This window comes from Kogia breviceps, chromosome 4 (genome assembly GCF_026419965.1).
Source record: "Kogia breviceps isolate mKogBre1 chromosome 4, mKogBre1 haplotype 1, whole genome shotgun sequence".
NCBI lineage: Eukaryota > Metazoa > Chordata > Mammalia > Artiodactyla > Physeteridae > Kogia > Kogia breviceps.
In genome coordinates, this window is record NC_081313.1 from 45601830 (window position 1) to 45622558 (window position 20729).

The following is a 20729-nucleotide window of genomic DNA, read 5'->3' on the forward strand; positions in this document are numbered from 1 at the left end:
ACATCTAAAGATCTAAGGGTCTGCATCTTTCTCTCCCTGAGCTCCAGGGCTTAATGAATAATGTATGTCAAGATGCTTAGCTGCAAGAAAGACTAGTTCTGTCAAAAGCTACCAAATAAGGAACTGCAGGGAAGCCAGGAAGAGTGACAAGAAACCCCTCCCATAAAACCCCAACTATGCACCAATCACAGTGCGTCCCAGGGTCTAACAGGGCAGGGGGTGTGGACTAGGCCCAGGTTGCTCTGTGATTGGTTGGCAAGGGCGAACCTCTGGGGAGGAGGTTTTCCTCCTCACCTCTGGTAAACGCCATTTAATAATGGTATCCCTATAGCTGAGGCTGCCGCATGAAAAGATGAATGGGCTTCCCCTCTCACAGTGATGAATAACCACCACAAAACTCTACATAATTCATAGTTCATTCTTAAATAAGAATTGCCAATCCTTTCAGAGTCATTTCTATGAATTTTAATATTCTCTGACTTCTCTTCAAAATAAAAGCTGCTGTAAAAATTAAAAAAATAAATAAATAAATAAAATAAAAGCTGCTCTAAAAATGGCAACCAGGCATTTTAATTGTCTCCCTCTGTCAAATCCAAAACAAGTGGTTTCCCCGGTAACACAGATACAGCTGAAGTTCTTCCTCAGTCCAAGATAACAGCATACTGTAATTTCTAAAATACGATTAATGTCCAGAATTCATAAATGGAAGTGATACATTTCCTCACCTGTGTGGCATTGCTATTCTCCCCTCCTTTTGTTTCTATTGTTATACATGGTTGAGCTCCACAATCTTAAAGATCTAAGGGTGGGGATGATTTATTATAAATCTGATTGTGGGGAAAAAAAAAAAACCCTGAAAACTAATGCACTGTGTATGGTTAAAGAATGCAGTGTCCTGTGTACAGATTTCGGGATCTATATTTTGATCAGAAGAGAACATTTTTATGATTGTGTAAAGGTATAAAGTGGCTCTTAAGAATACAGAATTGAGCTCAAGAGTAATCAGGCCTTTTACAAGAAGAGCTAAATAAGAAATCTAAATTCCTTTGAGAAAAAATGATCTTTCTTATTTGGTTTGGGACAGCATTATTCTGTAACTTTTATACTAAAGAGGTCTTATGGATAAGACATGAGGGGAGTCTAGCTTTTACTCTATTTCAGCATGAAGTTCTGTCCATTCTACCTCCCCTCCATCTCAGTTTGTTACCTACTGCTCGGCACGTCTATGACTTGCTGACCGGGTGACTGCTCAGTCTTCCTGCATCACGTATGTCCGTCTCAGACAGCACACCCTCATCAGAAACAGCCAGGTAATCCCTGACTCCTTGAGCTTCTATTGGTCCTTTGCTGCCCAAGTCCTCAGCTGCAGTTCACACCCACTGTGTTCATTTCCTAAATTCCTCTTAATCCTCTACAAAAGAAAGATGCTAACCCCCCAATACTCCACTAAAACTGCTTCTGGAAGAATACAGAAGTGCCCCCCTTTCACTAGTCTCTCATTCTCCTCAACTTCTCTGAAGCGTTCAACACTGTTTGATCACCCTCTCCTCTCTCCCTCACTCCCAAGACCTGCAGCTTCTTTTTTTTTTTTTTTTTTTGTGGTACACGGGCCTCTCACTGTTGTGGCCTCTCCCGTTGCGGAGCACAGGCTCCGGACGCACAGGCTCAGCGGCCATGGCTCACGGGCCCAGCTGCTCCGCGGCATGTGGGATCTTCCCGGACCGGGGCACGAACCCGTGTCCCCTGCATCGGCAGGCGGATTCTCAACCACTGCGCCACCAGGGAAGCCCCCTGCAGCTTCTTTATGAAGGTTTTCTTCCCACTTCTCTGACCATACCTTTGCTGCCTTCTTCTCTTCATCCTCTAATGTGGGATATCCACAAAGACTCTCTGGGAGGGCCAACACCCTCTAACGACCACTTCTAACCTGAATTTTAGCACCTTATTTCCAAATGACTAAAAGATAGTCTCCCGTTGGAACGCCCTGCTGGTCATCTCAAACTTTTTTCAAAATTGGTGGATCCATTTTTCTATTTAAAGCTGTTCTTATCATGACTACTCCCATTTCCTTCAGTGGGCCCATATTCCCGTGTCCCAGACTGAAATCTATGACTCTTTCCTGCTGTTCAATAGGTGTTCCATGTGAGTTCACCGCTGTTAGATGTTTAATACAATTATCCAACTGAATCCCTGAGTAACCCTTACGTGTTCCCCATCCACCACGTACCTTCCCTCCACCAACACTGTTTCAAAGTACTGTCTTCTACAGACAGAACGTCTTTTCACTTAGTCTGTTCCTTTCATTCCCAGGCCCATCATCTAAATCCAAAGGCTTAAAGGCTGAGAGAAATGGAAGTACCTTCAACATCATCTCCTCCAATTTCCTCATTTCCATATAACGGGATACCTAGAGAGACAATGATTTTCCCAAGTTCACCAGGTACTAAGAACCAGACTCTGAGTTCAAATCCTTTATTCCCACTTCTTAGTGTGTCAGTTTCCTCATCTGTAAAATTGTTTACCGCGGTAGCTGCTCTCCAAAGATGCCTCCTAATGAGCCACACTGCCCTACACTGAATCTGAGCTGGCTTGTGTAACCAGCAGGGATGCTGCCTGACTGTGGAGGCTGTCACAGAAAGTACCGCAGCTCTCACCCTGGTCTCCATGAACATGTTGTCGGGCTCCCTGAGCCACCTTGTAAGAAAGTCCGACTATTCTGAGACTGCCATGCTAGGAGGAAGCCCATGCTAACTTTATGGAGAGGCTGCTGGGAGAGGGACAGAAGGAAAGAGATGCGGAGGAAGAGGAGAGAAAGAGTATGAGCCAGTGTGCATGCGCACATGGCCGGTCTCCAGCTCTGCTGGCCACGCCAGCCCAGAGCCAAACCTGAGAGTGAAGAATCCATCTTAGTCATCCAGGTAGTTGCCCCTTTAGATGACCCCAGCCCCTTGCCACCATCAGACTGCAACCACATAAGGGACTCCAAGGGAGAATGTGGAGCCAAGCCCAATCGACCCGCAAAACAATGAAAAGTAATAAAACATGGATAATTTAAGCCACTAAGTTTGAAGTGGCTTAGTTATGTACTCAGAGTAATCAGGAGTTTACAAAGGCTAAATAAATCTTACCTTTATGTAGCCCCAAGATACTGACAGGTAAATAGTTTGCTTCAGGCATTTCTGATTGATTATATAGAGAGACAATAAATTCTAAAATATGTGTATCTTCAAAACCTTGATACTTTAACAATCTCCACAAGCACAGAATATGTAGGTTTTTAAAGATTTTTGGTAATTAAGTACACATAAGAAGGCCTCGCATTAGATCTCATCCAGTTGGTTTCCCATTGAACGATTTGTTATATAGCAAGAAATAACCAGAACAATTATTATGAGGATAAATGAGATGTATACGCAAAGCACTTAAAGCATCACCTGAGAACTTCCCTGGGGGTCCAGTGGTTAAGGACTCCATGCTTCCACTGCAGGGGGCACGGGTTCAATCCATGGTCGGGGAACTAAGATCTCACATGCATGCGTGGCCAAACAAACAAAAAACCAAAAATAAACCCCAACCCCCCCCAAAAAAACCCAACATCTGATACATAGTGATAAACAGGTATTAGGTGATGATGATCATCATCATAACTATTCCATGAAGGTGCCTGTGTACTTTAACTCCCAGGCTTACCCTTTTCCTAACAAAACATATCATGTTTCCTTCCAATTGCGTCACATCGTTCCATGTCTCAGACCCAAAACACTATAATTGCTTCTTAGCTCATCTCCTTTGGCTTTTCTCCTTCCAACCCCTTACGGATCTCCACTGCCAGGCCAGTTTTCCTCAGATCCAGCCTCAGCCTGCCACTCCAAGGCCAGTCACTGACAACTTGGCATCACCTGCTTCACCTTGCAGACTCCTCTGGGAGCTCCAGCCTGCCAACCTCTGACCCTAATCCCCAACTCCAAGCCTGTCTTCAACAGCTCTTTACACCCTTGCTCTGTTCGCAACAGGCTACTATTCCACCCATCCCTACAATACAGCAGATGGTCCCATTCTCCTATCTTTACTCACAGGGAATTCACTGCCTGGAGTACTCTGCTTCTTTTATTCCATCTACCTCAAGCTGGTCTTCCAAAGTCAGATTTAAGTCATGCAAAGTACATATCAAAACCACATATTCCAGCCCTTCTCCAAACTCTAAATATTCTACACTCACTCCTTTATTTAATGATTACTTGTTATTCTCCTATTATATTCCAGACACTGTCCTGGACACTGGGGACATAGCAGTGAACAAAGGTTTTTCACCTGGAGCTTACATTCAACCACTAAGTCAGTAAATATACAATATGTCATGTGATGGTAGGTGCGATAGAGAAAAGGAAACGATAAAGGAGGGTATGAAGTGTTAGGGAAAAAGATTCCTCTCTTACAAGACGATCAGGGAAAGCCTCTTTGATGAGGTGACACACACTGAGACCGGAAGAAAGAGAGGGAGCAAGTCACGTGGATATCTGGAAGGAGAGGGAGTCAAATGTTGGGTTTGCCAAGGGCAAAGGCCCTGAGGCAGGAGCAGGCCTTGTGAGCTCCCGCAGAGCAAGGTAGGTCATACAATCATTTAAATCCTAACTACGCTTTATGGGGGTTCTCAGCCATATCAGACGTACTGCTCCCTTTTTGTAGCCATCCATCAATCTATTTTATTCTTTGATGAACTTCAAACTAAGTGACTTCTTTCTTTTTGTAACAAATACTTTTTATCCTGAAATGAAATTCCTAACTGCTCTTCCTGCATACACACTTTACTAAATACATACATACATACTAAGTAAATCCTTATATAGATACTTAAAAAAAAATACAAAACCTAGTATAATGGCTTATCAGTAACATAATGGTGAAGAATAATAATTTATATTAAACACTGCAAAACATAAATACTTGTACAAAACTACATTTAAAACATAATAAAATAGTCAAAAGCTTATATTTTACTATCACTTACTAGCTGTGTAACCTTGAGAAAGTTATTTAAACTTTCCATGCTTCAGTTTACTCATCTGGAAAATGAGAATAATAATAGTACCTTCCTCACAGGTTGTTGGGAGTTTTAATCAGTACATACACACAAAGCACTTAGCACACCACCACGTGCTATGTAAGTGTTTGCTCTGATTCCTCTGATGTGGAGAAATTACCATGAATGTGAAAGCAAAATGGAAATAACTACAGGAGTGCTGTACTGGAGGGAGGATCTTTTTCCAAAGTGGTGAATGGCTCTTGGAAAGGTTTTCAAATGTAACGAAGTGCCATCCTCCCTCAATATACACTGTGGTTGCATTATTCAAAAATTTAGTGTGGGGCTTCCCTGGTGGCGCAGTGGTTGAGAATCCGCCTGTCGATGCAGGAGACACGGGTTCGTGCCCCGGTCCGGGAAGATCCCACATGCCGCGGAGCGACTGAGCCCGTGAGCCATGGCCGCTGGGCCTGCGCGTCCGGAGCCTGTGCTCCGCAACGGGAGAGGCCACAACAGTGAGAGGCCCGCATACCGCAAAAAAAAAAAAAAAAAATTTAGTGTGGATTAAAACCATGCAAAAAACATTTTGCTTTTATATGTAAAAAGGAGTTGTGCTCTAGGCTCAGATAATCGTGAGTGAATTTTTCAACCTACGCAAATGGTTGCTGACACAGAGAAGCACTCCCTGGTGAAGGACTACCCCACGTATTCTAGGACATCGAGCCTCCCTGGCTCTGTCCATGAAATGCCAGGAGTACACTCCAGTCAGTGTACCTGAAATTTCCTCAATGTTCCCCAGTGTTAAGTAACACTGTCCTAGTTGCTACAAGCGCCTTGAACTTTGTCTCCTCAACCAGGGTGGAGGATGCTTGAGGCAGGTAAGATATTCTTTCTTTATATTTCCCAAAGTAGTTAGTGAGTCACAGGCACAAAGAGATTCAACTGTAACTCCCTACTTTGCTGTAGCAGGGGAGATAATAGTAAGAGCAGAGTAGTAGTAGTAGTAGTAGTTGTAGTAGTAATAATAATATCAAGTAAAAAGTACCAAGGAAGGTTTCCATATTTCTAGGGAATAAAATATCTTTTTTTTTAAAGCTCTGAGCCAAATTAAAATTCATTTAATTATTCCCATCATAAGAAGCAGACTAGAAGCTCCTTCCCATTGCTACAGTTGTAGAGCCTACAGAAAGAAATCTAGACAACCCAGAAGAGAAATATGGATGGAGCCCGAGAGATACAATGTTCATAGACAGACTTGGCTTCTGACAATTTTAATGAGGAAACCGTAACAGGAATTTTACAGCATTTATTAGGCACCTACTTTGCACCAAGTGCTTTATATTTATATCTTATCTCTAATCTTTGCAACATCCTGGGTAGACAGATATCATCCCCATTTTAAAGAATGAAAAGACAGACTCTCTTAAATAGTCAATAACTTGCCCTGGACGTGGCAGGGCTGAGATGAGAGTCCAGGTCTCTTTTAGTCTTTGCTCTTCATGGTGGATGAACAGCTCGTCATATAATTAGGCTGATTCAAACTCTATGATAAATGGTATGAATTTAGGAGTGGGCTCATTTATTCTTAATCCTTGTGCTGACTCCACATACTGACTAGTGCGGTCAGGAAGCTGGTGCCCAGAGAGAGACAGGCAGCTCCACCTGACAGTGAGACCTACTTGTGTGTGCAGGTACGATGTGAACAAGACACAGATGCCCTCACACACAGGGAGAACTCAGGTTTCCTGAGTTTCCTCTCAAACATCCAAATGATTTCAAGTATGAATGTGTGTGCATGTACCAAAATAGAAAAAATACATAATTTTCTGTAGCATTCACTTCTCTTTTCCTAAGAATAATCTTCAGGATCACTAGATGTCACTCCTATTTTATTCTTCATTTCATTGGTCCTTAAGCAATACCCCAAGCAATCAACAACCTTTGCGGACTATTTCAGGATATTTAAAAATCTGCTGATGGAGTTGAGTCTTTGATATACGAACACATGCTGGCATCACTGCTTTTGCAACAGAGGTCAAGAGAGATAAAACATTTTTGAACAGGGAAAAAGAAAGAGAAATAAACCAAACTGTGCGGAAACTGAGGCTCAGAAGGTCAAGTGTTTTAGCCAAGGTCACAAAGCCAAAGTAGCAGTACTGGGATTTGAACGCATGCTGTCTGGCTTCAGAGTACTCCAAATTGACAAAAATGTATTTCAGGCATTAATCTGAATTTACCCTAGAGTCTGTAAACAATATGTCTATTAACATAATAAATTCTAAGCTATACAATCTATTATTGTCCTTGAAATATTTAAAAATTAGTTAAAATAAGTGTTATTAACTCTTAGATTTCTCCAACCTAAGGGATATTCCTGGCAACAGCAGTGCTTTTGGTAGAATTTACATCCGAAAATAATTTATCCTATAATCAGTTATATTTATTTTATACCTTTCTACTTAGGATCAAAGTTCTGGGAGTTATTATTAATCAAGAAGCAAATCTGTATAAAGTAGGCTCTCACATATCCAATACTGCTCGGCTTAACATATGCAAATCTAATTGCTAAAGGACCCTGGAAGAATTCTGAGGTAAGGTTAAACTTCAGATATTAAATACAATAACGACGGCATACCAGTGTCTCTGAAATCACTGAGTGTTCTTTTGCTTTCAAATGCCTTAAAAGTAGTTTTGGAGGCAGACAATGATCTAGAATTAATTGACAACCTGTATTTCAAATAACAGAATTTTAAATCTATTTTTACATTATAAAAACTACATTTGCCTTGATTAATGCTAATAGTACAAAAACAACCTTAACACAAGTAAATCCACTAAATCTGTTTGTGTTTACTGCCCTCTAGTGATAAGGGATCCAAAGGCAATTTAAGGAACAGCTCTGTTCTTGAAGAGCCATCACATTTCAGAAAACAAAAACATGTTTTATAAATATTTTGGAGGCTTGAGATTAAGAGGAACTCCTGATTGATTTGGGGTTTTTTCAGTTTTTTTTTTCAGGTTGATTTTTTGAAACCTAAAAATCATCTGAAAAGCTAAGAATCATTCTTTAATTAACCTGGTTAGAAAATTTTCACCAAAAAGTAGTTTTATTTAAAACAGGAAAAACCTGTAACATTTACTGAGAAAGGAATTCTAATATAAGAAACCTTATTTTTGTTGAAAGTTTCCTTAAAGTTGAAATAACATGAGAACTGATGTGAAAATACCTTTATTTAAGTTTCTCTTCCACATGGGCTAACTCTCATTAAATGTTAGCATAGTATCCTATAATTGTTAATACAGTTTGAATCATACAGAGTCGATACATAGCGTTCTCTGTTCGTAACTAATTAGTAAATCTAGCTGAAACCACCACCGCCATTATCATCATCATACCTACCAAGGACTTTTGTTTCACTGAAGAATAATTAAGGCAATGAATGGGTATACAAACCTCACATAAAGGAAGCATCCACAGAAATAATCTTGCATGAAAGGGAACTTCCTACTTACAGAGAAAATCAGCACCCCTAATTCACTTAAACTGTCCTAATACCAATTCTCCATGTTTATGATCACTACTATCATCACCACAAAATACTTAGGTACCCCTTTGTACTTCATGGTATGCTTTGTGAAAACAATTTAAACAGAGAATACCTGTCTTCTAAAGCAATAATAAAAAATGCAAACAGACATATTTCTGTAAATCCATATTTAATCTTTTATGAACATCACTTTTAGATGTGAATCTTATAGTAATTTAAGTCATAAAATTTGGCCAGGATGCAGGGAAAATGGAACTCTCACACATTGCTGGTGGGAATGCAAAACAGTGTAGCAACTTTGGAAAACAGTGTGGCACTGTCTTATAAAGTCAACAAGAACACCGACTATATGATTCAACAATCCCACTTCTAGTTATTTACCCAAGAGAAATGAAAACATGTGTCCAAAGAGCTATATATAAATGTTTCTAGAAATTCTATTAATAGCAGAAACCTGGAAAAAGCCCAGATGTCAATCGACTGGTGGATGGATAAACAAATTGTGGTACATCGCTAAAATGAAATATTAGAAAGAAATAAAAAGAAACAAATTAATAATACATACAACAAGTTATTAATGGATGAATCTCAAAAGCATTATGAAAAGTGAAAGAAGCCATTAACAAAAGGCTTACACACACACACACACACACACACTGTATGATTTCATTCATGACATTTTGGAAAGGCAAAACTATAGGGACAGTCAGATCACTGGTTTCCAGTCACTGGGAGTAGGGGAGGGGAATGACTACAAAAGGAGCCAGAGAAAACTTTTTGGGCGAGGGAAATATTTTATATCTAGATTATTGTCGTAGTTTTACAATTGTATAATTAGTCAAAAAACATTCAACTGTATCTTTAAAAAGTACATCTTACCAATCTGTAAATTTTACCTGACTTTAAAAAATGTTAGGTGATGTTACCAAATTATTTTAATTCCAAATTTGCTTAACTTTGCCTAAAGAATGAAAAACAAAAATCTGAAGCATCGTTACATTTAGTAAAATAAGATTTTTGCCCTTCTAAAGAGAGCCACCATTATATTCCAGTCTAACACGCATATGTTTGTCTAAAATCTGTGCCAGCTTTGAATAAAACAATACATAGTAAATTCCTAGTTATGCAAAGCCTTTAGGCAATATAATAACTGACGAAGTATTCTCATAAGTACTAATAACATTTAAATCTTAATCCTTTAGAATGACATATTCCCTAAAATACTTTAGGTATTTTCCTGCTTTCTTAAACAAACCAAACTGATCTTAATTTAATTATTTTATGGTGACCCTGGGCCACCATTATTCACTCATCTCTGAAAAGTCAACACATGTTCATTGTATGCTCATTCGAGTCCAAGCACTGTGCCAGCTGCTAGAGATAGAAAAATCCAGTGAAGTGGGTAGAGTAGCCTGCAGAAAACTGAATAGTCCCATTGCTGTATTCTTTTTGAGTCCTTCTGTCCTTTTTTCATGGGTTTTAATTTTTTCTGAGTCCTTGGTTGTCAGCCTGTTCTCCTATGGTCAATATATCTGCCTCCTGTACTCAGTATAGCGTCCCTTTCCCCTTTCCATTATGACGGGTTTTTGTCTAAAGCAGCATTTCCCAGAACGCATCGTAAAGAACAGTAGTGCCATGTGATAATTCTCAAAGAAGACCTCCAGTGTCAAACTTCTGACATAGTGTTAACCTTCTTGGAAGTTGTGTACTTTAGCATATTAAAGGCTCTGCCAAGACCCATACTACATAACTTTGTTTTATTTTGTTTAACTTCGTATTTCTCAAAATTATTCCAGTACTTACTTCTGCTTCCTTCAGATTTATTAACAAGCAAAACTGAACAAAAATACCAGGATTTCATTGAAAATTCTTGTGGAAAGTAATGGTCTTTAGATATCAAGTAATAAAAATTTTTAGAATGGTTATTCGCTTCCTCAACAAATATTTACTAAATGGCTACTATGTGCCAGCATGAGGGATATAGTACTGAACAAGACAGAAGAGTTCTCTGCTCATGTAAGCCTTGGACTCTTGGGGCAAAAAGACAAAAAACAAGCAGACAAAAAAAAAAAAAAAAAATGAGTGACAAACATGCTGGATAAAAGAAAAGGGGGTAACATGATACTGTGATGGTAGACTATTAAATAGTCAGGAAGGTAATATCTGAGATGAGATACTGATGACTGGAAAGAGCTGAAAGATTTGGACCAAAGCACCCTGAGCAAGGGCTAGAAAAACATAACCAGCATGATGGAGGATAGGTATGTGGAGTGAGATTAGAGATGGGTCAGGGCAAGATCATGCGGTCCTTGCAAGCCTTCCAGAGGGGGTGGGGTACCACCAGAAGGTTCTGAGCAGGGAGTGGCATGACATGATTTACATGTTAAAAAGTTGCCTCTGTAGAGGATGGCTCATAGAGAGGCAAAAGCAGAGAGAAGAGGAAGAAGCATGGAGGAAGAGTTGATAAGACTTGAACGCTGGAAGTGAAGAAATAAGAAGAATCAATTCCCAGACTCCCTGCCTTGAATGGATATTTGTGCCCTTTGCTGTGGAGAAACCTGGGGGAGGTAACGATTTGGGGGAGGTAATGATTTGGAGGAGGAGAAAGAAGGAGAAAGAAGAGCGCTACGAAGTTCTTCACAGAGTTCCGGATGAGAAAAGCTATCAGATGGTGGAGTGGTGAATATGTAGTTACTTTCAAATACTCTGATGACGTTACATTAGGATAGACCACGTTCATCCAAATCTTTTAATATGTTTTTAAAATAGCCCCAAAGAAAGGGCATCAACGGATAATCTATTTTTAAAAATCCCCTCCTCATAGCAAATTATTAATGTGAAAGCCTAAGCAAGGTCACACAACATAACCAAAATTAGAATCTAGCACTCATAGCTGGCAATATTTTTATTAAAGTGATATGTCTCCTTTAGGCATTCTTGGAAGGAAGACTTTACTACAGGCAATCATAAACACAATTAAAAATCGTGCAATAATGGGAATTTTATTTTTTTTTGTAACAGTGACAGAAGAGTAGAATATGAGAATGATGAGAAATACGATAGTATAGGACATTGGTTTCTCTAGCTGGCTTCACCTGAGTTCTAATCTTGACCCGGCCTCTTATAAGCACAATAATACACAACAAGCTATTTAAGGTCTCCGGGTTGTATGGAGAATTGGAGTTAATGAAAGTCACCTAGGACAGTGTGTTAAGTAGATGTCAGAAGCGCGGTAAGTTATTTACATTGGGACCAGAAATACTAAAACTTGTCATAAGGAAAACAATCTGGTTAAAACAGCTGTATGAAGATTCCTACAGTAATATCTACCCAATTGCTTATGCAATCAATGGTTTGTCTGAAAACTATTAGAATCACTGATACCAGTGGAAAATGCTTTTGGAGATATCAAACAAACAGGGATAATTTTCTCAGGATGCACTGACCTGACAAATGTAAAGACATCCCTTCAGGTTTCAGGACCAAATTCCAATCTCCAGATGAAAAGGTAGGTACAACTTTACAGGTGCCTTCAAATCAAGGAGATCAAGCCCAGTACCAATGAGGATTTAAGATGCTAATCCTTTCAATCAGCAAATATTTAATTAGCACCAACTATGTGTTAGCTACGGTTCCAGGTACTAAGGAAAGGTCAGTCAGCAAACTGCTCTGAAGTAGCTTACTTAGTAGTGTGTGGGATTCAGAAGGTAAACAGGTGTGCACAGTAGCCATCCCACCTTCCTTTTTTTTTTATATATATAAAGGTATTTATATTACTTATTTTATTTTTGGCTGAGTTGGGTCTTCGTTGCTGTGCGTGGGCTTTCTCTAGTTGTGGCGAGAGGGGTCTACTCTTCGTTGCGGTGCATGGGTTTCTTGTTGTGGTGGCTTCTTTTGTTGTGGAGCACGGGCTCTAGGCGTGCGGGCTTCGGTAGTTGTGGCACACGGGCTCAGTAGTTGTGGCTCGCGGGTTCTAGAGCGCAGGCTCAGTAGCTGTGGTACACGGGCTTGGTTGCTCCGCGGCATGTGGGATCTTCCCGGACCAGGGCTCGAACCCATGTCCGCTGCATTGTCAGGCAGATTCTTAACCACTGCGCCACCAGAGAAGCCCCCCACATTCCTTTTATGAGCCTTCCAGAGGCTAGACATGTAAAAAATCCATATTCTCAATGCCCTTGCAGCTAAAGTTTCATATGTGATTTAATTTCTTCCAATCAGAAGAACCCCTGCTCCTTCCCACAAATTAAACAGCTATCAATCTAACTGTTATTTCTTTGTAGATAATCTGCCTCTTCTCTCTGACTGTATTGGGATCTATTTGTTTCTGTGATTTCTCTGGATGTGAGTTTCTTTTAAAAAAAATTTCCTGCTTGGAATTCACTGAACTTCTAGAATATTTCCTCTTCCCCATTCTCTTTATTCTCTCCTGGAATTCAAATTAGATACATGTTGCCATTTTGCTGGAAAAGGAAGTCTTGTCATAGTTTAAGTGTACTGTATTTTATCTATATAATACAGTGTAAGGTTAGATAATTGTCATTAATACTATAGCAGTCATTTTTATTCAAAATACTGCTTTTAAACAATTTTTAAAAATTAAACATGATTATTCTTATATCTTGAGAGTAAATTACTGGCACTAAAATATCTGAAAAACAAATTCAATTTTTCTAATTGCCCATAAACTAAGATGCACCTATATATTCCTTCTAACAAAGAACTTAGACTTGAAAACCCAGCTTAAAAAAATAATTTAATCTATTTTTATTCATACTTCAATAAAAATTGGTATTAACCACCATGACATTTATTCTTCTAAAATACCTGTTTATATTTGTATCCTTCGGAGGGGAGAACATAAAAATTTTTGCGTCTGGGAGTAAAGATAGTAGGGAAAAAATAAAATAAAATAATACAACTAAAACCAGACAACAAAGTCTGTTTTACTTGACATTCCAAATGTGAATCTAACTCCCTATGAGACAGCACGTCAACCATACACATGAGGTGGACAGGCTCATCAAACACAGGACAGTGCTTGGATTCTGTGGAATACGTCCATGTTGGAAAGCCCCTCTGAAGACATCTAGTCCAACCTGCTACCCAGACAGGAGTCCTACAGCTCTTCATAATTAAGGTCCAACTCTCCTGGATTTTTTCTACTCTTGTGTAAGCATTCCACTTTGGGTGAATGAATGTAGTTTTAAAACGTTGAGATGATATTGAGCTAATGATCATTTGCTTACATTGAGCTAATACCATTCTTCAAAAGCTCTTTATAAACCCCTCAAAGTTGATTTGACTAGATGCAGAAGATGAAAAATAATACGGCTCAGGAATTTTATCACAGAAGTTGCCACAAACAGCAGAGTAGTTCACATCCTTAACTAGTCACATAAAAAAAAAACCCAAACAACCCAATCCAAAACTGGGCAGAAGACCTAAACAGACATTTCTCCAAAGAAGATATACAGATTGCCAACAAACACATGAAAGAATGCTCAACATCATTAATCATTACAGAAATGCAAATCAAAACTACAATGAGATATTATCTCACACCAGTCAGAATGGGCATCATCAAAAAATCTACAAACAATAAATGCTGGAGAGGGTGTGGAGAAAAGGGAACCCTCTAGCATTGTTGGTGGGAATGTAAATTGATATAGCCACTATGGAGAACAGTATGGAGGTTCCTTAAAAAACTACAAATAGAACTACCATACGACCCAGCAATCCCACTACTGGGCATACACCCAGAGAAAACCATAATTCAAAAAGAGTCATGTACCAAAATGTTCACTGCAGCTCTATTTACTATAGCCAGGACATGGAAGCAACCTAAGTGTCCACCAACAGATGAATGGATAAAGAAGATGTGGCACATATATTACAATGGAATATTACTCAGCCATAAAAAGAAATGAAATTGAGTTATTTGTAGTGAGGTGGATGGACCTAGAGACTGTCATACAGAGTGAAGTAAGTCAGAAAGAGAAAAACAAATACCATACGCTAACACATATATATGGAATCTTAAAAAAAAAATGATCATGAAGAACCTAGGGGCAAGACGGGAATAAAGACACAGATCTACTAGAGCATGGACTTGAGGATACGGGGAGGGGGAAGGTTAAGCTGGGACAAAGTGAGAGAGTAGCATGGACATATATACACTACCAAACGTAAAATAGATAGCTAGTGGGAAGCAGCCGCATATCACAGGGAGATCAGTTCCATGCTTTGTGACCACCTAGAGGGGTGGGATAGGGAGGGTGCAAGGGAGACGCAAGAGGGAAGAGATATGGGGACATCTGTATATGTATAACTGATTCACTTTGTTATAAAGCAGAAACTAACACACCATTGTAAAGCAATTATACTCCAATAAAGATGTTTAAAAAAAAAACCAGGGCTTCCCTGGTGGTGCAGTGGTTGAGAGTCTGCCTGCCGATGCAGGGCACATGGGTTCGTGCCCCGGTCCGGGAAGATCCCACATGCCACGGAGCGGCTGGCCCCGTGAGCCATGGCGGCTGGGCCTGCGCGTCCGGAGCCTGTGCTCCACAATGGGAGAGGCCACAACAGTGAGAGGCCCGCATACTGCAAAAAAAAAAAAAAAAACAAAACCCCAAAAACCCAAAAACTAATACCAAAAAACAAACAAACAGAAAAACACTCCAGGTCTTACAAACAGTGATCAACAGTTAAACATGAGCAATTACAGCTGGGGCTGTCACTTTCCCTTAACAGCTAGGGAAGCAAGCAAGTGAATCAGAACATATGAGCTTCCATTTGAGGTATTAAGAAAACTCACCAAACAGACGGCTTTAATAGAGCTTCCAGAATACCAGTTCTAATAATTCGTCTTATATGGGTCCCTAAAACACATAGTAAAAAATAGTAATGGCTAATATTTATTGATTGATATTGATAAATATTTATTTATTGTCTACTATGTGTCAGGAATAGTGCTGAATACTTGCCTGGTTTATTTCTAATACCAATCCTATGAGGACTATTATTATTCCCGTTTTACAGATGAGCCTTAAGGTCTTAACCATCAGTTCTATACAGGCAACTCCCAGGTTGCCTGTCTTTTCACCAGAAATCCAGTCATGACAATTGAAGGCCTATAGGATATTTCTACTTAGATATATAATTTCACTCCAATTTCATGTCTAAAAATTTAACTGCCATATTTTCCACCCCACTCTCTTCAAATAAACTTCTCTTCCTGATTTTCCAACCATCATTCTATTATTACTTGGGTTGAGAATTTCATACTTTCCTCTGGCTGCAGTGCCTTCCCCCGAAAGTCTGATATATCCTGCCACCTTTCCTGCAGTCTTTCTCCTAACCATTCTTTTCTTTTCCTTCCCATCGTATTTCAGGCCCTCCTTATTATATGCCTAATTCCCTAATGGATTTGTTTTGCTTTCACTATTTCTCCTCAATATGATCCATGGTAGTATCCATGCATACTACCATCAGATGTATCTTTCTAAAATCATTTTGTTACTTTCCTTGTAATATTTTCCTGATAATAAAATGCGACGGTTCTTCAGAGCTTACAGGGTAATGTGCAAACGGCTTAGTCTGACACTTAAGGTGCTCTACATTATAGGACCGCAATCCACATTTTTTACACCTGCCTCTGTTCCTATAATCAGAGTTTCTGTTCCAGGAAGGCTCACTCATACAGGACACCCACTCCTCACCCACTCCCACAAACAATAAGGTAAATGCACAAGAGTGTCCCATCCTACACTGCCTCATCCAGCCCCCGAAGTATCATCTCCTCCCTCGTTGGCAACCTATATGAAACTTTTATGTTCAAGATCTAGCCTGAGTGGCACTTTTTCTGGGATGCTTCCCAATCATTCTGGTACTTAGTGTTGAACACACCCTGAACTCCCCTACAGGACCAGAACACCATGAATTACTCTCTAACATGCAACAGGCTTACTAATATGACTATCTATATTTTCAATGTATACATCTATATGCCTCTGTTTTTATGTATGTATGTACGTGTCTCTTTCTCTCTCTCTCTTTCCATGTATTTGAATACAAACTCACATATGTAAAAGGCTCATCTTGTCTAGGAAAGCCTTTGGAGCAGATATATGTCCTACATTAACCAGGCAAACACAAAAATTCCTTAGTGAAAGCCTAACTACTGGACTGAGGTTATCTGAAGTCAAAAGGTGCAAAACAACAATAATAAAAAACCTCCTGTTTTATTTCTCCCATGAAAATTGTATCTGGCTATAAACAGAACTAAAAATTTCATTAGAAAGTGACAGTATCAATAAAGACTGAAATCAGGGTTTTGCCTAACAACAACAAAGTGTGATTTCCCACAAGATAAAAGCCTTGACAGAAGTAAGACAGGACTGTTTTGCTGTGTGTCACTTTAACTTTCCTGTGCCTTCATACCTCATCTGTAATGAAGCAAGTGAACAGGTTGATCTCATACATCTCTTCCACCTCTAAGGATTTGGGGAATTAAAAAAGAAAAGAACTTTTTAAATTGAGCATACCAAAGTTTGATTTCTCTGCAAAATGGCTGATGGCAAGTGGAAAATGGAAAAGGGATCAATCACCTATTCATTTTCAACTCATAACAACTACATAGCTCGGGAATTTCCTCTCCCTCTGGCTATGGCTAGTGTCAGACCCATGACTCAGACTGGAACTAGCCCATCTGGGCTGGAACTACGTTCAAGGTCATTTCATCCATTCCTCTGTTTCTCAGCTTAACTGTCATTTTAAATCTGTGCAATGATTAAAGAGTTCTATTTTTGGCTCATGTTTTTTCTTTCCCCAAGAATAGACATCTAGTAACCTGATATCGATTGATATTTGACACTTTTGTGAATAATCAAAATCTCAGTATTTCACAGAATCAGAAAAAATATTTGGAGGGGGCTTTGAGGTCATCCAGGGTGAGGGAAAAGCAAAGTCTAAGTAACGTGCCCATTTTTAGGCAAAGTGGACAGAAGGTCCACATGAGGCCCCTCACCACTGTAATGTTTCTTTCGTGGCTGCCTTCATACATATTATTGCAAAGTAATCATGGTTAAGTGGTCAGTGAGCGCGTAAATAAAAACATGCTATCCACGAATGCTAGGTAACGAGCTAAAACTAAAGTAAACAACTTCAGTGGGCCATCCCATATGCAAGCTGGCGAGGGCTCATAAATCACCATGATGGAGATCAAGATTTCAAATGCATACTCTGAGCTCATTTGCCCAGGCCTGTTGATTCAAGCTCCAGTTGCACTGGGTTACCTATATGGCAGTATACAAAGTTCACCTTTTAAGTTTAAGATTAGTTCCCTTCCCAACTAAAGACAGACCACAGTACCTATTAGAGGTGTGCCCCATATTCTACATTTGACATAGGTTTTCATTTAAATTCCCATAAACATCCTGTGAGATAGATTTTTGTTAATCCCGATTTACCGAGAAAGCAGAGGCTCGGAGAAGTTGAGGCCATTTAAGTATCCAAGGTCACAACTCTAGCGGGGTGCATTCATATCCAGAAGAGGAATTGCTAAGCTCATTGGAATTTAGGGGATTTAAAGCAGAATCAAGATAAAGGTTCACATGTGTCATCCGCTGTTCTGTTCCACTTTTCTCTTGGCATCTAATAAGTAATCACTATTCGTGAATCAACCTCAGTCTCTCCTCACCCTGTTCCAGCTTGTACTTTGCTGTCCCACGTCCTCACTCCCAGGCAACAGGTCCTTAGGGGATGGCCCAGCACTTGGATGTGACAACCCACCCATGCTGCTACTGGGCCATGACTCAAGGAGCCAACAGGTGAAGAAGGTGATGCCAGCTATTGGTGCTAAAAAAGACTCACGCCACGTGAAATACCCTATGTCTATAAATCTCCCCTCTCCAGCTGGTTCTCTCCCTCCCCCCCCCCACCCCCAAAGCTGACTGTCCTCTCTTAAACATTCACACCTGCACGTGACCCCTCTGGGATTTCTTTTTTCCTCCGAGACTGTCCCAAAGGTTTGTCCCAACCAGATTTCAGCATTCCTGAGGTGGGAGGGGGGCAGGAACACGAAGCGGTCAGCCTGTCCCCAGCCAAGGGCAGCCCTGCTCCTAGGTCAGCCCAGTCAGAGTCCTTCTACCACCCCCCTTCCTCCTCTCACTGTCTAATATGCCTTCCTACTTTTCCTTCCTTCACTCTTCACTCTATCCACGAGCCCAGCTTCCTTTCCCATTTTGCCCCAGTAAGAAAACACACCTCCAAGGCAACTCCAAAGTAATAGGTCATTTAAAAAAATCCTAATACCTGCTTACACCTTCCCCGAGTTCATTCTATACCTTCTCTATCTGCTGCCGCCCTCCCTACTAGTAAGCTTCATCCCATCCAATTCTATCTGGCTCCACCTCAAACCCCCTGCCAGCTCAGAATTTCAGATCTGCTTTAGTCACTTGGTCTTCTCATCCACTGACCCTATTAGCCTTCATTTAACATCTGTGCCCTGTTGACCACCTGCCTGCTAGGCTGACTCCCAGCCTAACAAGCCATCCACCCCACTATCATACGCTTGGAGCTAGGAGCTAGGAAGGTCCTCTCTGTGCCCGTCCTGACATGACACAGAGAACAAGAAAGGCACAATCAGCTGCACAACAGGATTCCCTCTAGGGAGGATATTTTGCTAAAATGGCTCTTGCTATTTTGGAATCTAGTACTCACTAAATAAATAAATTAGCACATATTTTGAAAATGCAGCCTGAGAACAAACACTTGTTTCCCTATCTCCCAGTCCTTCCCCCAGATGCTACATTCAGAAGACGAATTATCTTTACATCTATTAAGAAGCATATGGATCTTGGACAAGTTTAACTGAGCTTCAGTTTTTCATCTTTAAAAACGGGACAAACTGTTCTGGTGTGTCGTGTACTGTTTCTGGAACTAAGTTAGAAATGTAAGGTTTGAGTAAACATCAGGATCATATCGCACATTAGAACGTAAGGCACATACTGATATCTCCTGGTCAGTGTAGTCAAACACTGCAAAGATGACATCATCAAATGGATAATGCTAAAATGTTTGAAAATAAGGCTAAAGGGCAACAAGTAATTTTTCCACCGAATTCTACTTTGGAGAGAACAAACTCCTTTCATACAGGGACTGAATATTCAGCCTGTAATGATGCAAGCCCTCTTGTAGCTCTTTGACTATGTACCCTTTATTATTTTACTGCTTTTTAACACTATCTAGAAAAATTAAGATGTAGGCCCAAACAGTATCTTCCAGGAGAAAGTAAACTAATCTTTCCTGATGCATATTAAAGAAATAAGACTATTTCTAGTAAATAAAAATTCCTATGATTTCTTGAAACCCAACTATCACTTACCCTTATGGAGATCTAAGAGACCACACTGAGAATATAAGATTAAGAAAACAAAGAGCAGAAAATCAACATGTGTATCAAAGATAGTATTAATTAGTCTCATTCTTATCAGAGCATATTGTTGAAACTGACTTGAAATATTCAAAATAAAAAAGTACAAGAAGATCGGTGCTTACTAAAAAAAAAGGGAAGGGGCAGGTCAGCAAATAGCCACCTAACACCTAATCTAAAAAAAAAAAAAAAAAAGTTCAAGACTTTCACCTGTGTCTATCTAAATTTTAATATGCTCTTTTTAGCAAAATTACAGCTTTTTCATCCTTGCAGTCTTGAACCTCTTTTGTGAAATAAGGTTCCTAGCAAAATAATGAAATGACACATATATATTTAAAGCACCCATGAAAGCATTTCTATCTGTTTATTAAAAACTGTTAAAGTCCTTTCAATTTTGAAATTTATCTTCTTCCAAAATGCTTGGGACAAAGCTCATCATTGTTAAAGTTGTAGCTCATTATTTTTCTGAGGCTTGAAAAAAAAACCTAGCAAATATAAAATAGAACCTTTCTTGGTCAAAGAATGTACTCCTTTTCTAAAATTTGAACTTGATGTAAAGGCATAAAAAAGTCACCTAAGAAATGTTCTTTTCTTTATAATTCAGTATAATTTATAATTCTTTAAATATACACATGATAATTTTATATGATTCTTTTTTAAAAAGTAATTTTCCACTGTAATGAAATAGCTGTTCTTTCTCCCTAATGGGTATGGATTGGAATGATCAGGT

General features: G+C 39.6%; 1 protein-coding gene across 14 annotated transcripts in view; it reads right to left on the reverse strand.

Annotated features, from left to right (window-relative positions):
- The window catches only part of PDE4D (phosphodiesterase 4D), a 1495323-nt gene that overhangs the window by 24661 nt on the left and 1449933 nt on the right, over positions 1-20729 (reverse strand). The window contains exon 1 of one of the 14 annotated variants that reach the window (XM_067031009.1): positions 3435-3535. The exons of the other annotated variants lie outside the window; for them this stretch is intronic. The gene's annotated coding sequence lies outside the window, so the exon portion shown is untranslated. Of the gene's footprint in view, positions 1-3434; positions 3536-20729 lie in introns of those variants that run through there. 14 annotated transcript variants of the gene reach the window in all.